This window comes from Ambystoma mexicanum, chromosome 6q (genome assembly GCF_040938575.1).
Source record: "Ambystoma mexicanum isolate Mex_15411 chromosome 6q, UKY_AmexF1_1, whole genome shotgun sequence".
Taxonomy (NCBI): domain Eukaryota; kingdom Metazoa; phylum Chordata; class Amphibia; order Caudata; family Ambystomatidae; genus Ambystoma; species Ambystoma mexicanum.
This window is the reverse complement of record NC_090937.1, coordinates 925483291-925500586: the sequence shown is the minus strand read 5'-3', so window position 1 is coordinate 925500586 and position 17296 is coordinate 925483291.

Below are 17296 nucleotides of genomic sequence, written 5' to 3'. Positions count from 1 at the left end.
GGCTTACTGATAAAGGATTCTTCAGGACACATATCTTATGTCATTGTGGATTTTATACTCACTTCTGGGATTTTCTTTTAAGGCACAGAACTGTCATGGAACCTCTCACAGCTCCAGACAGCTTTCACTCAATAAGCTAGTGTCACGCCCCTTAGGAAGCGCTGGTCGCTATGGTGCCGCTGGACCAGAAAGTATGCGGTGTCCATCTTTTCACCCAAGATGGCGGCTCCAACGTTTGGTTGCAGTCTAACTCTCACTCGAATGCCGCATATCAGTCCCGTTTGACAACAAGCAGATGCGTTGCTACTCCAGCACTACAACGCTACGTAAGTTCGGAACTAGGCTGTGTCTATCTGTCCTTACAGTACTATTGTGTTCATTAACATTTTCTTCTGTTTCCCGTACTAGCTATCCGTATCCTCATGTAATAGGATAAGAACGCTGTACTGCCTTCAGCAGGTCGAGCGGTATCTTTTTCATGGAACTCTTCTGGGTTTTTCTCGGATATCCGAACCAGAACTTCCCTCTGTTTCTTTCAAGGTACAGGAACCGGGCAGGGTACTCTGCTTTCTATCTATTCGAAGAGTTTAGATATAAATCTATTTTCTCCTTTCTCAAAGCTAAAACCTCACTTGCGTAAAACAGAGATATACGTTGCTGAACCACAGTTCAGCAGGCTATCCGATTCCTCTAACAGGTATTTCTTAGCCGAGACCCACCTACCTCTGACTCCAATATCTCTGTCCCATATTCTAACCCCCTCTTCTTCGGTCTTTGGCATTACCATAGCCCAACCGCCACTGGTGCTTGCTCCATTCTACTTCCCTCTAGTATTGAATTCTCTGTTGAAGTGAATTACCCATTTCCTTTGTCTAACGTGTCTCTTTCATTTTTCTGACATTAGGCTACACGATACTTCCTACTTTGAGGTGCCACAACTAGAAGACATCAGAGGGCTGACGAAGGAGCTGAAGCACAGGGTTTTCTTCCCACTCGAGGGTTTCCCTGGGAGCTTTCTTCTTTTCCAGGGCTTGTGCCACGGGAAGGAAGGGAGAGCCCAGTGGAATTAATTTTCAACTACTTCCTACCTGGTATTCAGTTTCAAGTAGATTCAAGAGGCTTTCATTGCGGGTGAGCCCACTTAAAAGATTTAGTTCCTTTTCATCACCACTGAAGATTATTATTCACCTTCAGAATTTGATAGTTGTTTCGCTCTCTGCTTACAATCCATCTGAGTGAAACCTGTACCATTTAGACACAGCTCTGCTTCAGGCTTCCTCTGGACAAGGTCATAGGGATTGGTCCCATCATCTCAAGGTAATATTCCAATTCAGAACTCATCCTCTCGAACAGGGTCTCCCAAATGTAGACTCTCCAGAATCCTAGAGCTTCCGTACTTTCTAAGGTTTGGGATTTATGTAGATGCAAATTTTTCTCACATAGTATCATGTTGCATTATCATTGTTGACTAGATGAGTCTTCCCATTGATTCACTTAAGACGTTGGTCCTCATTCAGATCCTGCCGGTCTGGAAACAAGGGTGCCGGTAAGCTTACCGGCACTGTTGTTTACCGACTGGCATATTACAGGTCTTTCTGCTGGAGCCACCGTACCAGAGAGGTCTGGCCCTTCCCGGCACAGCGGACACAGTAGGCAGACCCGTCACAGAAGCACCGGCACTATTAACAATGGTGCCGGTGCTTCTGTCTCCCCCTTTTTATGGAATGGGGATTAACAAAATTGACGGCACCTGACTTCCTGGCCACCGGGCTTGGAACAACCAGTAGCACCTGCATGATTAGCGCTGGACCCGTAATGAGCCCTGTGATACTCTCATAACCCCCCAATTTAATAGGTCCATAATATTTAGACATGTGACAAGGAGTGGTTTGCTCTATTTGTGACTCAAATCCATATTTCTCTGATAACTTTGTTCCCATTATTTGTGTATAACTTTTCAGAATCACCATTAAAAACTCAAATTCAGGCGTATATGTAATTTCCTCATGGAATGACATATGTCAACATTAGAAAAATATGTTTTTAATAATTATTACTGTAGATTAATATAGCATGTTTAGACACATACTATAGGGCATGCCCCACTGCATCTATAACTGTTTTCATTTTCCCAGTAGATGAAATCATTGCTGGTAGATGAAATCATTGCTGTGAGACCAAGTTATTTGAAGGTTAGTGTTAAGAAAAACAGACTTCAGTGATAAATCAGTGGGGAGAGGCCCGATGATGCTTGTGGCACAATGCCTCACCATCAAACTGAGCATTTTAGAATATAAAATGTATTTGTTTGGTATTTTTCATTAGATAATTACATGTCCGTGTGGGTGCTCTTAATAGGTTTCTCGGAGAAGGGATGAAAGGCCTGACTTTTCCAGATGCCATCAAGATCTTTGTATTCAAACAAGTCTGAACCCGCCCTCACCCTTCAAGGTGAGGGCGATTTGTTAAGACAAGACATGCTAAGGATGCTTTTCTTTGAATGTGACTCTCTGTAACATAAATTAACCTAGTGTGAACATTATTCTCATATTCTAAAGTATATTTTGTCCATCTGGTGCTTTAAAAAGCATGTAGGATTTAATTATCAGCAGCATTACAACCATTTCTATGATTTAACATGTATATAGAAAATGACACAGTGTTAATTGGCTTAAACATTATTTAAAGTTACTGTAGGTTGTTACTTGACTTTTAGAAAAAACATACATATTACAAATAATAGAATGCACCACAGACTTGGCACCCTGATTCTTCAGATCATGTGAGGAGTGTTGAAATATGATTGAAGTAAAAAAAAAACTGCCTCTTGTTTATCAAACACATGCTTTATTTGTATAAAATGAATTTTCTTTGTATGTTCTCTACCATTTCTATGACACAGTTCCGAAAAGCACATTATACTTGTATACTGTAATGCACCATCCAGTGACTTTGTTTTCACAAATGTGTGCTCTACTTACATTAAATGATTATGAAAACTCGTAGGTGCATGTACAGAAAAAAAGCTCAACCGTGGATCCTGCTAGGAGCATTCTGTGTCAGTCATTTCTAACTAACGGAATGTAACAAGGAATACCTTGTAATGGCACCAAGGACAGGTATATCAATAGAGTACATGTTATGCCTTCTCCAGCCTGTCTTTCGATATTAGAAATCATGGAATATCTGTTTCCCAGTAAATTCATGGCTTTGGTTGGTATCAGTGGTATCAGCTCAGGTGTGTTGAACCAAGACTCATTCATAATCCACAAAACATCTTCCTGATATAACATACCCAGTGTCATTTATTTTGTATGCCTGAATAAATATTTCTGTCAATATGTTGTGATAGGGTGGCTATGTCATTTGCCTAAGTAGTATTCCAAAGTAAAAGGGTTTCAAATACCACAACATCAAACAGATACAGTAAACTGCAAATGGATTATAAATGTGGTTGTTGAAGGTGGTACTTAGAAAAGAATTATTCTTAACCTTCTGCGTACTTTGAAGATCCACATCATCCGATATACTTCTTTATATTTTGCTATAGCTACTGTTTTGGCATTATATACCTTCTGGATATGCTATTCATATACCTTCAAAATATTCTCTATCAGTTTAGAATTCAATGATAAGTCAAGATGAACTATGCTCCCATTAACTTAGTCCATCTTGACAACTAAATTACTTAAATGCATGTCCTATTATACTTTACATTTGGAACATATATCTAATTAATGATACACTACACCTGACTTGAATATGCAGCCAGCCAGTCCTTAGGTTAAAATATATCATATTTGTTCTATTAGTGTCAACATGGAGACCCCTTGTTTTCTTAAAAGTGGTCCAGCCACTAATTTTGCAACAGTTTAGCCATCATTGCAATCAGTATGGAATCATCACTGTACATCAATATTGAGATATATCTGGCTCCAAAATAGGAAACATTTTCCTACTATACACTAAGGAATATGTATATATATATGAAAGATGAGGAAGGCCAGGATGCATGCTTGTGGCATGATATTCTCTACCTTCAATAAGCCTATCAGCTCAACACACTTTACTTTTACTTTTATTAATTTATACCATGCAGTCCATGGACCTGAAGGATTGAGGGCGCCACTACAAAGAAACAAACAGAAAACACTACAGAAATAAAACAGAAAGCAGGTGCCGCCAAGAAGAGGGGACTAAAGTGAGGAGGGAGAGTTAATTAAAAAGCCATGTTTTTAATGTTTTTAAAAAAATCTTTGGTGGATTTGATACCCCTCAGTTCAGTGGGTAGTCCCTTCCAGACTCTGGGGGTCGCATTCAGGAATGCACCTTTGATAGCCTTGACAGTATTACATTTAGGTAGAGTAAGCTCGTTAGTGTTGTTGGACCTGAGACATCTCGTGTGAATGTTTTCTTCAATCAGGGCCTGAAGGTAAGCCAGCATCTTACCTAACGAACATTTGTGCACAATTAACAAAAGGTGATAATGCAATCTGGATTCCACCAGCAGCCAATGTAGGCCTCGTCAGACCTGGGAGATATGATCTCTGCGAGCAGTACCTGTTACTACTCTGACCTCACTGTTTTAAATAACTTGCAGGCACTTTCAATCCCCCTTTGTTAATGCCAAATACGAGTTGCAACAGTAGTACATTTTTTGCGCCAACTATCATCCTTCCCTTCTCGGCATTCCACCGTTGGGTAATGAAGGGTCATAGATAAGTCAACAATTTCATGTAATAGGCAGATGATGACACAAGGCAACTAACATGAACCTTCAAGCTGAGATGTTGATCCAGCATGGCACCCAGCGTCTTCACCTTCATTTGTATGACAATTTTGCTGTCATCTAAGCTGAAGTTCTCAAAAGCCGGACCCAGTTTTTTTTTTATCAGGTTCTGGGTGCCCACTACCAACCTTGTTGAGATCAAGTTTGTCTTTGTCGTGGTTACCTGTAAAAGGAATGAGGCACTGAGTATCGTCAGCATAATTTGCAAATATTATACCATTTTGCTCGAGGAGCCTGAAGAAAGGAACTGTAAAAGTTTTGTAAATACATGGTGATAGGCATGCTCCTTGTGGAATGCCTAATTCTAGTATTATGGGAGGGGCCTCAGCCTCCCCACAGTGGACCCTACACTCCCAGTTACTTAAAAAAGAGGAGAACCACTGTGCTGCCTCGTTAGAGAAATTGGCCACCTCCCTCAACCTAGGGATCAGGTGGGAATGATCTATCAGGTCGAAGGCTGCAGATAAGTCCAAGAGCATAAGAAGGGACGGTAGGCCCTTATCCATGCGATCTACTAATCTGGACTTAAGTTCCAGAAGGGCAGACTTGGTTCTGCACCCCTGCCTAAAACCAGATTGAAACATATGAAGAATCGGGTGAGCGCTGAGATGGGCAGAGATATGAACATAGGCCACCCGATCCAAGATCTTTACTAAAAAAAGGAGAGTTAGTAATCGGTCTATAGCTCAGCTGGCTAGCATCAGGTAAACCTTAAGAATAGTAGTGATCCATGCATTTTTTAGACCCTTCAGCACCGAATTCTGTACAAAAGATGCATTAACGAATTTGCAGATGGCATCTAATAGAGTAGCGGAAAAGGACTTAATAATCAGCACTGAGCAAGGATCTACCATGCAAGTGGTGGTCTTAAGCTGCTCTATTATAGTGGTCAATTTGTCTACAGTTATCGCCGTGAAACTAAAAGAAGGAACTTCGGAGTCATTGAGCAGAGGAACACTGTTAGTATCCCCAGATTTTTTAGATTGGATCTCTCTTTTCCAGACAATATCAGATCTAATTTTATCTAATTTGCCCTGCAAGGCTTCATGAATGGATGTACACCAAGCAGCATTCTTAGTTACTAACCAGTATCCATCCTTTAAGGAGTTTCTTGTTCATTAAGGATTTTAAATAATTCCTTAACTTCTGATTGCGCATTTTGAATTCTTGCATTAAGACTATTCTTTTTAGCATTGACAATGGCAAGTTTAAAGTCTTTAGCAGCAATTATGTAAGTGGCTAAAGAGGATGGAGAGGAATTATATTTTTCCAAGCAAAAAAACACTTGCGCATATATGCCTAAGATCTTCTGAAAACCAAGTGTTTTTGTGACAAGCCACTTTTTTCGGTTTCGTCTTTAGAGGGGCTAAAGAATTGGTGATATTTTCAATGCAAACGACTGAAGTGTTAGAAAGCTCCTCAGCTGAAACTAGCTTAAGAGTCTTCCCAACCGTAGAGCTCAAAAATGGTTCAATAAGTTGCCTAGTAATCTTCCTCAGGTTTCTACAATCTATCACTTGCTTGGGCATGCCTTTATCTTTAATACAATGTTCTGATTGTAGCATAAAATGTACAAAGAAATGGTCACACCAAGGACATGCAAGTACTGAGAGATCTTTGATAGTGAGATGTAAAGTAGCAACCCAGTCCAATGTGTGCCCCTTAATGTGAGTACATACAGAGACCTTCTGTGTGACGCCAACATTAGACAGCATATCCTCAAGGTCGGAGACTCTGCTATCAGAGTCGAACTCCAACCATAAATTAAAATCACCCAGTATTAAAAACCTTGTCTTAGGTTTAAGAAACGGAAGATTAAAAACAGAGAGAACTGAGGTAAAACCATCCATGACTGAAGGTGGTCTATATCAGAAAATGAGATTAACCGTTGTTTCCGCATTGAGACCAACCTTAACAAATTTCATCTCTATACCTTCAATGTATTGTTGTTTCACTTCCCAGATCGAATGATACGATCTAAAAATAAGTGCAACCTGGCCACCTCTCCCTAACGTCTTATTATGTCTGACCATGCTGTACCCGTCGGGGATAGCCAGGCTCAGTGAAGGACCTGCAGCATCATGACCGCATGTTTCTGTGATCGCACAGATGTCAACTTTCAGGTCTGCGATATAAGCAGCTACTTCAATGGTGTATTTAATCAGGGACCGAGTATTTAACAAAACTATTTTTAGTTCAGAAGTGGATATAATTTTAGCCTTTGTGCCAGAAGTCACGTGTGCGATGTCCAACCCTGGGCAGCACAACAACGGACTTGCTAGCACTTCTCGCGAAGGTATGTGATCATATGTCTGAGCATCAGGTATAGTCATTTCTAAAAAACTCTCTGCAGAGCTATTCTCACCCGATGGAGGAGGCAACAATGCGGCTGCCCCATTCAGGAGAGAGATACAACATCCAAGGCATAAGCAACTGTATCTAAACAAGAGATATCTGGCATAGTTGTCTCAGGGCAGAAAATATAGATTTTCTCTGAATTAACCAAGGCATTTTTAGCTGGAGTTCTTACCTTAGGAGGAGTACCTCCCTCCGCAAGAACCTCTGCGATGCGGCTGCATTAAAACCCGAAAGCGGCATGCAGACTGTGGCTCAGCAAGGGAGTATGGCGCAAATGAGGAACAAGTAAATACAATATTAAAATCAAATTGTAGATAAAAGTAACAATATTAAAATCAAAATACAGTTGCAAGAGTAAAAGCAGGAGTGAGACCTGAGTGAAAACGACGAGAATAGCAAGATACGAACTATATAATGTAAATTGCAGATGCAAATAAAACAAGATTAACAATACAAATAGGCAAGTAAGTGGGCACCAACCTTCACGCGACTATTTATAAGCTGACTACAGACCGCTTGGTGGTCTTGCGCCGTCATATCTTGTCATATCTTGTCATAACTTTGGCAGATGTGTCTATGCTTAATGCTCTCAGTATAGATGTTCCAGTCTTTGGGATTCCAATTTTCTCCAGGCTTTGCCAGCAAAAGGTGCATATCAGGTCCGTAAAGCCTAGATTTTTCTGACTTACGGCCCCACCACATATCTTGAAATAATTCAATGCAAATTCAAACACTGCAGTTCCGTTCCCATTCCATCTTCAAAGCTACATAGGAGACTTGACAAGCAATTAGCCTACATAAAACAGTCTGATGTTCTGAGGTGGCTTACCTTGCCAAAGAGTGTTGATGCCCCTTTCCAGAGGGCGATGGGTCTATGTGAAGGAGGATTTCCTCTCGACTTTTTTTAAACATTGGTACAATAGCACCTGATTTCCAAATCCTGGGAATGGGGCCTCTTTAAAACATTTTGCTAAACAAACTTGTTCGCATCAGGTCCATAAATCAGTTAGTGATTTAAAAAGATTGGATTCAACCTTTTTAGGATCCAGACTTTTAAAGGTGTTCTGTTTCTTTAGCTCCTCCTTCTCCTCTTTTACCGAGAATGACATTAGATTTTCAGTCATAGACGGGGCTGGCCCTTTAGAAGGGGCGGGAATATTAGTATTTGGCAGATCCTCTGTTCAGTAAAGCCAGAAGAAGTGATACACCCAGAACGGAGGGCACATGCACAGATGGCGTGTCCTGTAGAAGAGGAATGAGAGTCAAGGCTCTTCCAGTATCTCCTAGGGTCTTTGGGATTAGCAGCAGCTGGTAGATTGTTCCACATTCCTTTATTCTGGGCTCTTTTGCCAGTGACGATCACTTTCCTGTATGAAGCCCCTAATGTCCTAATAGTTTATGGATTCAGAGGCAGTGAGTTTCATTCCCACGGCTGCCATGTGTTTCCATTCATACTAATATGGGTTCCATGTCAGGGCAACATTTCTGTCATTTGCACTTCTGTTTCCTTCTGTAAAGCAGCCTAATTGTACTCAGGTGTGTATGTATATCACACTTAATGTTTGTTTATAGGCTTTTTGGAGGAAGATTTCCTTGGGTGAATCTGTGCCTTAACATGACTACTAAAAGTTATCAGACCATATACATTGCACGAAATGTAATCACTCTTTCATAATAATATGCTGGGCCTCTGTGTTGTCCTACAACATGGAAGAGCATTGGCATTGATCGAAGCAAGAGGGGGAGGCAAAGGGGGTGAGGAAGGGGAGCAGCAGCGTTAACAAGTTGTTCTCCTTTACCTGTAGATTTGAGGTCATTATAGTAGCAGAAAGTGCTCTTTTCATTGTACATTCCAAACCCATCTCACTTAATGTCTGCATGCTCATAAGACTGTATTTAAACCTTTTACCCTGAAATGTTATAGGACCTAAAAGTCATGCATATTAGCTCGTAGAGGCTGTGGCAATCTAATATGAATTACTATATGAGACACCAGTAATAATAATATTTGTTTTTATAAAATGTTTTATTGCTTTGGAATATTCTGTTCAGCAAGCAGCAATCTGTTTTTAAACAATTAAATTATATTTGATAATATGCGACACAATCTTTGTTTTGACAGGCCACATCACCACATCTAGTGCTTTGTGCAACGTAAGCAGACCAGTGTGCTCTAGCGAATTTCCACTCTCAACAAAAAAAAGCAAACAATATGTCATTTGTATGTGCCGTAAAATGTTTGAAATGCTTGTTAAAAGGTCCAATAATCAGTATTTTCCCTACCTGCCACTTGTTCTAATTAGTCTGATCGACAAATCCATGTCAGTTTCTGATAGCAGGTGCCACAGTGGGCCCAAACCCCACACATTATTTGTGTGGAGGAACTCCCTTTTCCAGAAATAGTTTTCAATCCTGTGCCAGACTATGGATATTACAAATGGAATTCTATAGGTTTAGTAGCTGCCTATAAATATTATACTTAAGCACAGATGCAGTGAGATGTACATCTTTGTGCTGCCATATTTCCTGTATGGTGTCACAAAATCTAGTGACCAATACTGCCATATCAGCTGTGGGTGGGGAAAGGGGATCTGCTCCGTCTTCATTTGAATACATTTAGAGCCACATTCGTAACACTCATAAAGATTCATAGTTTATACACAGTGGCAAGTATGAATAAGCCAATTTAAGTGTCTTCCCCTTCACTGGACTTCATGTAGGCCGCTGTACTTGGATATCCTCAAACGCACACAGGGGTTCTTAGAAAACCACAAGTAGTGGGCATTCATTACAAGCTTAATTTCTGCGAGGCCATCAGTGGATTTCTGGGCCCGTGATCTCATCGTGAACCTGAAAGAAGTGCTGTGACTGCACACCATGTTTGCTTTACTCTTTGAGGTGCATCAAGTACCCGATCAACAAACACGGTGCACATCACCCGTCTGCAGCTGTTTACGCGCTCAAAAGGCCAGAGAGGTGCACATTAGGGCCTTGCACCATATTAGGCACAAAAGTGCGCTTTCCCATGCACAGGTGCTGTGCGCTGGAACGCATAGCATACAGCGATAGAGTGGCAGGTTCATCTGTCACTCTATTAGTACACATGCAGCTCCCGCCCATTTACGCTAATACTGTTACAGAGGCTCCCAACACACTGACAACGTATGCACGGGTTCACCTCCAACCACTGTTTGGAAGGGGGCCTACACGAGAGGCACCAATGAAGATATAAGTGCCAAGGAAGAGTATGCTCGTCCTTTTTGCATATACCTGCATAATAGCCTGGCACTAAAGGGGTTAAAGACCCTTTTCCCCCAGTCCTCTCTGGAGATCTGCACTGGATGTGCGCCACCTCATGGGTGGCGCACATTCATCATGTTCCCACAAGGCCACTTTGCATGTCCACATGCGCAGGGGCAATATTGATTCTCTTATTTAAAAAATTGCGAGCTCCAGCAAATGCAAATCTAGCTAGCTAGTCTTTTGGCTGTAGCTCCTGAGATTCTATCCGGGGCTACAACCAAAAGATCAGGGTCTATAGCCCCCTTAGCCCCCCCCTAGCAACGCCCCTGTTGTAGCGCCTTGTATAATACCTGACTGTGGCTGCAGCAGGGCAAATAGCACAATGAGCGAGTTGTGCAGCACCCACAGCTTCCAGAGTAGATCCAAAAGCTGTTTTTTTGTAACTGTGGTTTCACTAAGTGTGCCCTAAACATCAACATAGTGAATGCAACAAACGACAACAAAAAAGTAATTCTGTTTTTGGAATATGATGGTAGCATGTTTTAACCCATTGGACATGAGTCGACACCCACATTTAAATAGGACTAGGAGAGGACGCACAATGAATCTAAATAATGCAGCCTAAGGGGTAAGGATAATTATTTCCCATCTTGTCAAGAGCTTTGTGCTGCTACTCTGTAGTTCTATGTGATTATATCGAAAATAATTAACCGATGGAGAATTCATCAAACCTTTTTTTCATGATCAATGTTGCTGCGATTACATGTGGGGGGAGACCACTGCAGCCCCTCTTTTAACCCTCTTACATTATTTATTCACCTAAACCCACCCTTATATATATTTGGGACAAAATCCGATCAAAAAAACTCGATGAATTCTCCTTTGATTAATTCTACTGCAGCAAAAACTCCTGTTACCGATTTTGTTCGTGATAGCTGAACCCCCAAGACTAACATTTGGATTGCCTCTAAGGGATTAGGGAATGGATCTCTGTGAAAAATCTACTTTGAACGTTGAACTTATTGGATCTACCTTGCCTATGGTGGATCATGACATTCTCCTGAGCCACCTACCTAACTCCATGCTTTTCAGCAAGAAAATGTCTGGTTTGCCTCTTTCATCTTCCCTGCTTATAAGATCTCCAAAGTTCAAACTGGGTTTATTCTTGTCTTCCAGCTGCCATATGCAGGGCCCCACAAGTTGACACTTGTTAGTTGAAATGTATAGTAACTTCCTCTGAGAAGAAATTCAAAAGACATGATGTTCTGCAATCTTTTAAGTTCACACTTCAGTGTGGGTATGTTTTAAAGCATATGCATGACAGCCAGAGTTGTCAGTAGAAATGGCTGTGCCCAACAGTATAATTACATAATGTATTTGTATTATACTTTGCTATTCCTGAGGTTTCAAGGTGTTTTATTGGTGGTACACGTTGGCACTTTCGTCTCGGGAGGATAGCTGAGGGGCAACGTGCTCGTCTTGGAAGCAAGGAAACACAGATCGACAAAGTTTCCCTCTGGGAATTAAGCATGTTATAAATAACCTATCATATCACTGATGCAGGGTAGATATCGCCCTGAAGAAGGACCTCAGTGGTCCGAAATGCACTGCCCACTGTCATCTGCCTGCGTGTTTTAATAAATCAAGCTATCATTTGACCACTAGAAGCATTGTCATATTGGAGTTTAACATGTTTCATTATGATTTCTTCTAAGAATGTGTTTGATAAGTAACATTGAAATGTGACAGTTTTGCCGCAGGTTAGTGCAGCCCACACCACGGGTAGTGTGCCCCGGACGTTCTTAGTTGTAACTTGAGTTTCTATTGCGGAACACTCCTTGAGGGATTTGCAATTACATCCCACGACATGAATAAACTTACAGTTAACGGATGTTTTGTTAAATACAAGTGGTGCCCACCCATATCCCAGCAAAGGCCATAAACGTACCCAACAAACCCGTAGTAACCCGCCCATGAGAATATGAGTGACATTTAGTTGTATGGCATACCACAGGAGAATATACACTTGTACACCAGGTGGGCAGAACATCAAAACCGTGCACAAAATGGAGCAAATTAATTTAACACTAATGTTGCTGCTGGCGGTAATACAAACAGGCTGTTTCATTCTCTATGTTTGCTGCATAACATGAACAGACATGTAGTAAACAGATTTCGTTCTATGTTATGCTGCAACATAGTACAACAAAGCCTGATTCATTGTTGTACTAGTGCAAAGTTTTGAGAAAATACGGATTGTGACAAAACTTGATTGCTCCATTATCAACGCATTTGCTCAATTATTAGCACTTGTGCAAATGTGAGATCATCTGGTACCAGTTTCATTTCACCTACCAGTGCAGTCCAGCTTGCACTGCCAGGGGAACCTCTTCCGAGGAAGAGTGCCAACCGCATCTCCAGACAATATGTATGCCACCTTAGGCATCAACAGCTTGGTGCAGTTGCTGTGGTAAATACATCAGTGATGCTTAGACTACATTCAGTCTGCAATACTCACCCAATCTGATTCGCACCGTCTCGTAGTTCCCAAACAATATCTACTGTATCGAGCTAGTGAGACCTAAACAATAAAAAAAATAAAAAGTAATGCAGAAGTAATCAATGACACTTTGAGAGATGTCTTTCTTTGAATTACAATTATACATGTTTTGAGGCTTAGAGAATGTCATGGTTCAAAGCATGTGACCAGGCTACTGAAGCACCAAGGATATCACTTTGCTTAGTGGGACAGGTTGCACAACTGCATGAAGACTTCACATTCTGCTTTTCCGCTATTTGCGTCCTCACCTGCACATCAGGCATGCTGTGGTATATTCAGCAACTGGCTGGGGTGCCATCATTGTACCCATATGCTAAACCTACTGTCATGGCCACGGGCCCCAGAACACAAAAACCACACCATCTAGTGATGGGGGGAATGGGTCTCTTGACTCACTTATGTTCCTTTGGGACCCATAAACACAGGGGCCCTGGCTGGACTCAGTCCTGGCGTCTTTAGCGCCAGGCTCATATAGAGATGTGAGCAGGAACACTTTATTTCAGTGCAGGAGTGCTTTTGCTTTATTTCAGTGCAGTAGTGCTTTTATTTTACAAGAACTTTCCAGGAGCTGAAAGCGTTTATTCCAGAGAACATCCTCATGTGCTGACTCATCGGGTATGGCTCCCTAGGCCTGGTCTTCATGTGCTGACTCATCGGGTGTAGCAGGGAGTGGCAGGCAGGCTGAACCTGGTGGGCGTGGATTCAGAAGCTCAGCTATATAAGCTGCTCCATCCTTAAAGCCGGTGTTTCGTGTTACTGTGCACTCGCGTGCAACGTGATGCTCACCGCCGCTTGGACCAGTTTACTTACCTTTGAAACCAGGCGTTCTCCTGCATACTCACCTCCAGGAAACCGGTGCTTCATGACTTCATCTGCAGACTCATCTCCTGACCTCCAGTGATCTTGATCCTGACGCCGCAGCACCGCGCTCCGCATCCATGAACTCAGACCCTGTGAAGAAGAATAAAGAAAAGGTTAGAAAATCCGTCCTAGGGCCGCGCCGCATTTGAACCCTGCACGCCCCCTAGTTAACAACTTACCAGCTACTGTACCGCTGCAGCTTCGTTCCTCATTCCCTCCGGCTGCCGCCTCGAGCTCCGCAGCTTCTGCCGGGCCGGCAACATCAGCTGCAAGGGAAGAACGCAAAAGACCAAACATCAAAATCGGAATGGACAGCAATACAACAAACTTTACAATACAACAAAAACAGACGAAGAAAGACAAAGGAACACTTACTTGAAGTATAGTGGCTTAGTCACAGCAGGACTGGAGTACCACGTGCAAGGCACCAGTGAAGGAACTCGGTCCAGATTATACAAGTGCCCCTGCCAGAAGCAGCAGGACGGAGTGCTCGTGAAAACTAATCAAGAGGTGAGCTTTCCAGGGACAGCGCATCCCACGGGTACCACAATATGGGATAAGGGGTCTGGAAGGGGATCAGGCGCACAAGCTGGCATACTCACGCCCCCTATTCTCCACAGAGGTGCAGTTCCGAGCAGCATCACCTATTACCACCAATCACCACATAAGCGCAGAGGGCGAAATTGGACCCGACCGACCTCACCCCCGGGAGGGCTGCAACCGTGCCCCAACGCCACCACAGAGACCAGGTGAGCGTAACACCTACCCATCACTACCAAGAGATATCCTTCGTAAGATGCGTGTCCTAACGTTCAATTCTTTTTGCCTCAAGGTTGTTGGAAACACCATCAGTGAGATTCATTTTTTCTACTTATTTTTCATAAAAAATGTAATAAAAACCTGCTTATTACAATCTAAAGTTTCACCAAAGGTGAATAAGAACTTACATGGCTTTGGCCAAGAGGTAGTGTAACACACTTTGCAAACCAAGTGTAATTGCATTAAGTAGCCGAAATGCAACCGAGCAACCCCAAGCCAATACACGAAAAGATCCAAAAAGAGGCCTATGTTTGGAAGCATATAAACATGCTTCTAATTCCACCCAATGAGAAGCACCTCTGCTTCCATTCAGCAAAAAACGTATTAAGCCATAATAGCTGCCATCTAGCATAGCTTATGGCAGCAGACTTCAAACTGTAGGACTGCCCCTCCGAGAGGACTGTTGGGTTGTCAGGGTCTCTCAAATGGAAGGATGCAAACTCCGGGTTGGAAACCAATAGCTTGTCTTTGATATGATATGATATGGCATTTATAACGCGCCTATACACAAGTGTTTCAAGGCGCTATGAGGCAAGGGATGGGGTGAACGGGGGAAGACAGAGACAACGATGTTACTAGGCCAGGTGACATTGAGATCGTACAAGTGCAGGGGGAGGTGGGAAAGGGCAAGTGCGGGGGTGGAGGGAGAGAGGGCAGTGCAGTACAAAGGATCAACAGTAATAGATAAATGCAATAAATAAAAATAATAGGAGAAAAGTGCGGCCAGCTAGTGGCAAGCGCAGGGTTAAGTGCATACGTCAAGTGTCAAGATCAGCCGTTTAGATAAACTGGCATTCACAATATTTCATTAGTGTCCGGTTTTTGTCACACATTGCGTTTGGCAATAGCATTTCGTTTTTGTGTGTTTCTCCTGTCCAACGTATTAATCTGCTAAGAAATAATATTCCAATGTTTTGATCCTTAAGTAGGCAATTACCGTGTACATGTTGAATTGACTTTTCAGCCCAATAGCATTTCATGAAATTCATGTAACTGGCAATATGAAATTGCTAAATGATTAATTCATTTAATATTCATTTTTAATTAAAATGCTCCCTGTGTCTGCCTCCTCTGATGGTTTATTAGAAATGTTGTCATGAAACAGTCAACCCCTTTTTTCACTTATTGGTTGCAATATAATAATAGCTATAATTATATCACTGTACTTTCTTTCACAGGTGGTGCCGCAAATTAACTTGCATGAATCACGCCAAATGGATGATACAAAATCTGCAATCTGACTATGCGCCCCATACTATATATTAACAAACTAGTGTATCCAATAGTCTAGCACTGTTGCATGATTTTATTTACTAGTACATTAGTATTTCTAACTTTGTAAACAATTTTGATAGCTTCTCTCCAAGATTTACAACATGGAACAGAGCAATGCTAATAGCATTTCAGGGTTATGTGTTTGGGCTACTGCTCAGAGAGGGTACTAATTTAGAAAATAGGTATACTATCCTGGTCTACCATTACCTGAGCTCTGGTTTATTTTGAGTTCATGGGTGTGATGCAATGATTACTACACTGCAGGAGTAGTTAGATGAGTAGTGGCTGGACCGACTACTTAGCCTTTTTTCACACTACAACAAACCAACAGTGGTTCCGATCATAAAGGTGAAACAGGCACAGTCAAGTGATATACCACCTTTGCCTTCTGTGGTAATGTGGGCCAGCGCAGGTTATGCTCGTAAGAGGGGTGGGAATGTGATAGCGGTAGCAATCCAAACAGCAATAGTACACGACTCCAAAATAAAGGAATCTCTAATCAAGCTTCTATAAAAACTATGTATACTTTAATTAACACAACAAAATGCAAGAACAACTGACTATAAAAGCATGAGAAAAAGCCACCGCTGTGGGCTGTGGGAGAAAAACACTGAAAAATGCAGAATGTAGAAGTAGCAAGCACTCTAGCAGGGTTAAAAGGCAAGAATTTGCAACAATGTCACTTTGTCAGATATATGCCTGGAAGGCAAAGGTGCAAATAGGTGGGTTAGACGTCACTTGGGTCCCAAAAGTGGACCAAGGGGCTGGTCCTGTCAACATTACTTTAATCTGTTCTTGGATGGTTCCAGGATAATATCCTTGCTGGTCAAACCGGGTTTGAAGGTGGTGTTTTGTGTTTGTTCAGGCATTGAGTTGGAGTCGAGTTGCATTCAAAGCGGCACCCCGCGTCGGTGAAAGGTGACAATCGAGGGGTGCAATTTGATGAGTCCACAATGGTTAGTTTGAAGGTGGAGCTAGTTGGAGACAATGTTTACCACTGAGCTGAGTCGACAAGTGATGCAATGCTTCCGTCGAGGACCTGAGTGGTTTGATGAAGAGATCCTGGTGGTTTGATGCATTGTTCGAAGAGGTGGTAGTTATAAGTTGTCCTCAGCAGTCCGCTGAAGTTAAAGATTAACAGGTGATATGCTCTGCTGGTACAATGCAGCATCAAGCTGGTTCGATGAATGCAAAACATTGGTTTGAAAAGGTTCGAAAGGGAGGCAGCACCATGGGTCCTGAACGGTAGAAAGGCATTCAACATTTGAGGATGGCTTGAAGTGGCAGAACGTAGGACTCCAGCTGCTTCGATTTCTTCTGGTGCTGCAATTCCCAATTCATGGGTTCAGGGACAAGATGAGTCTTTTGTCTCTGCTCTCCAAGTCTGAGAT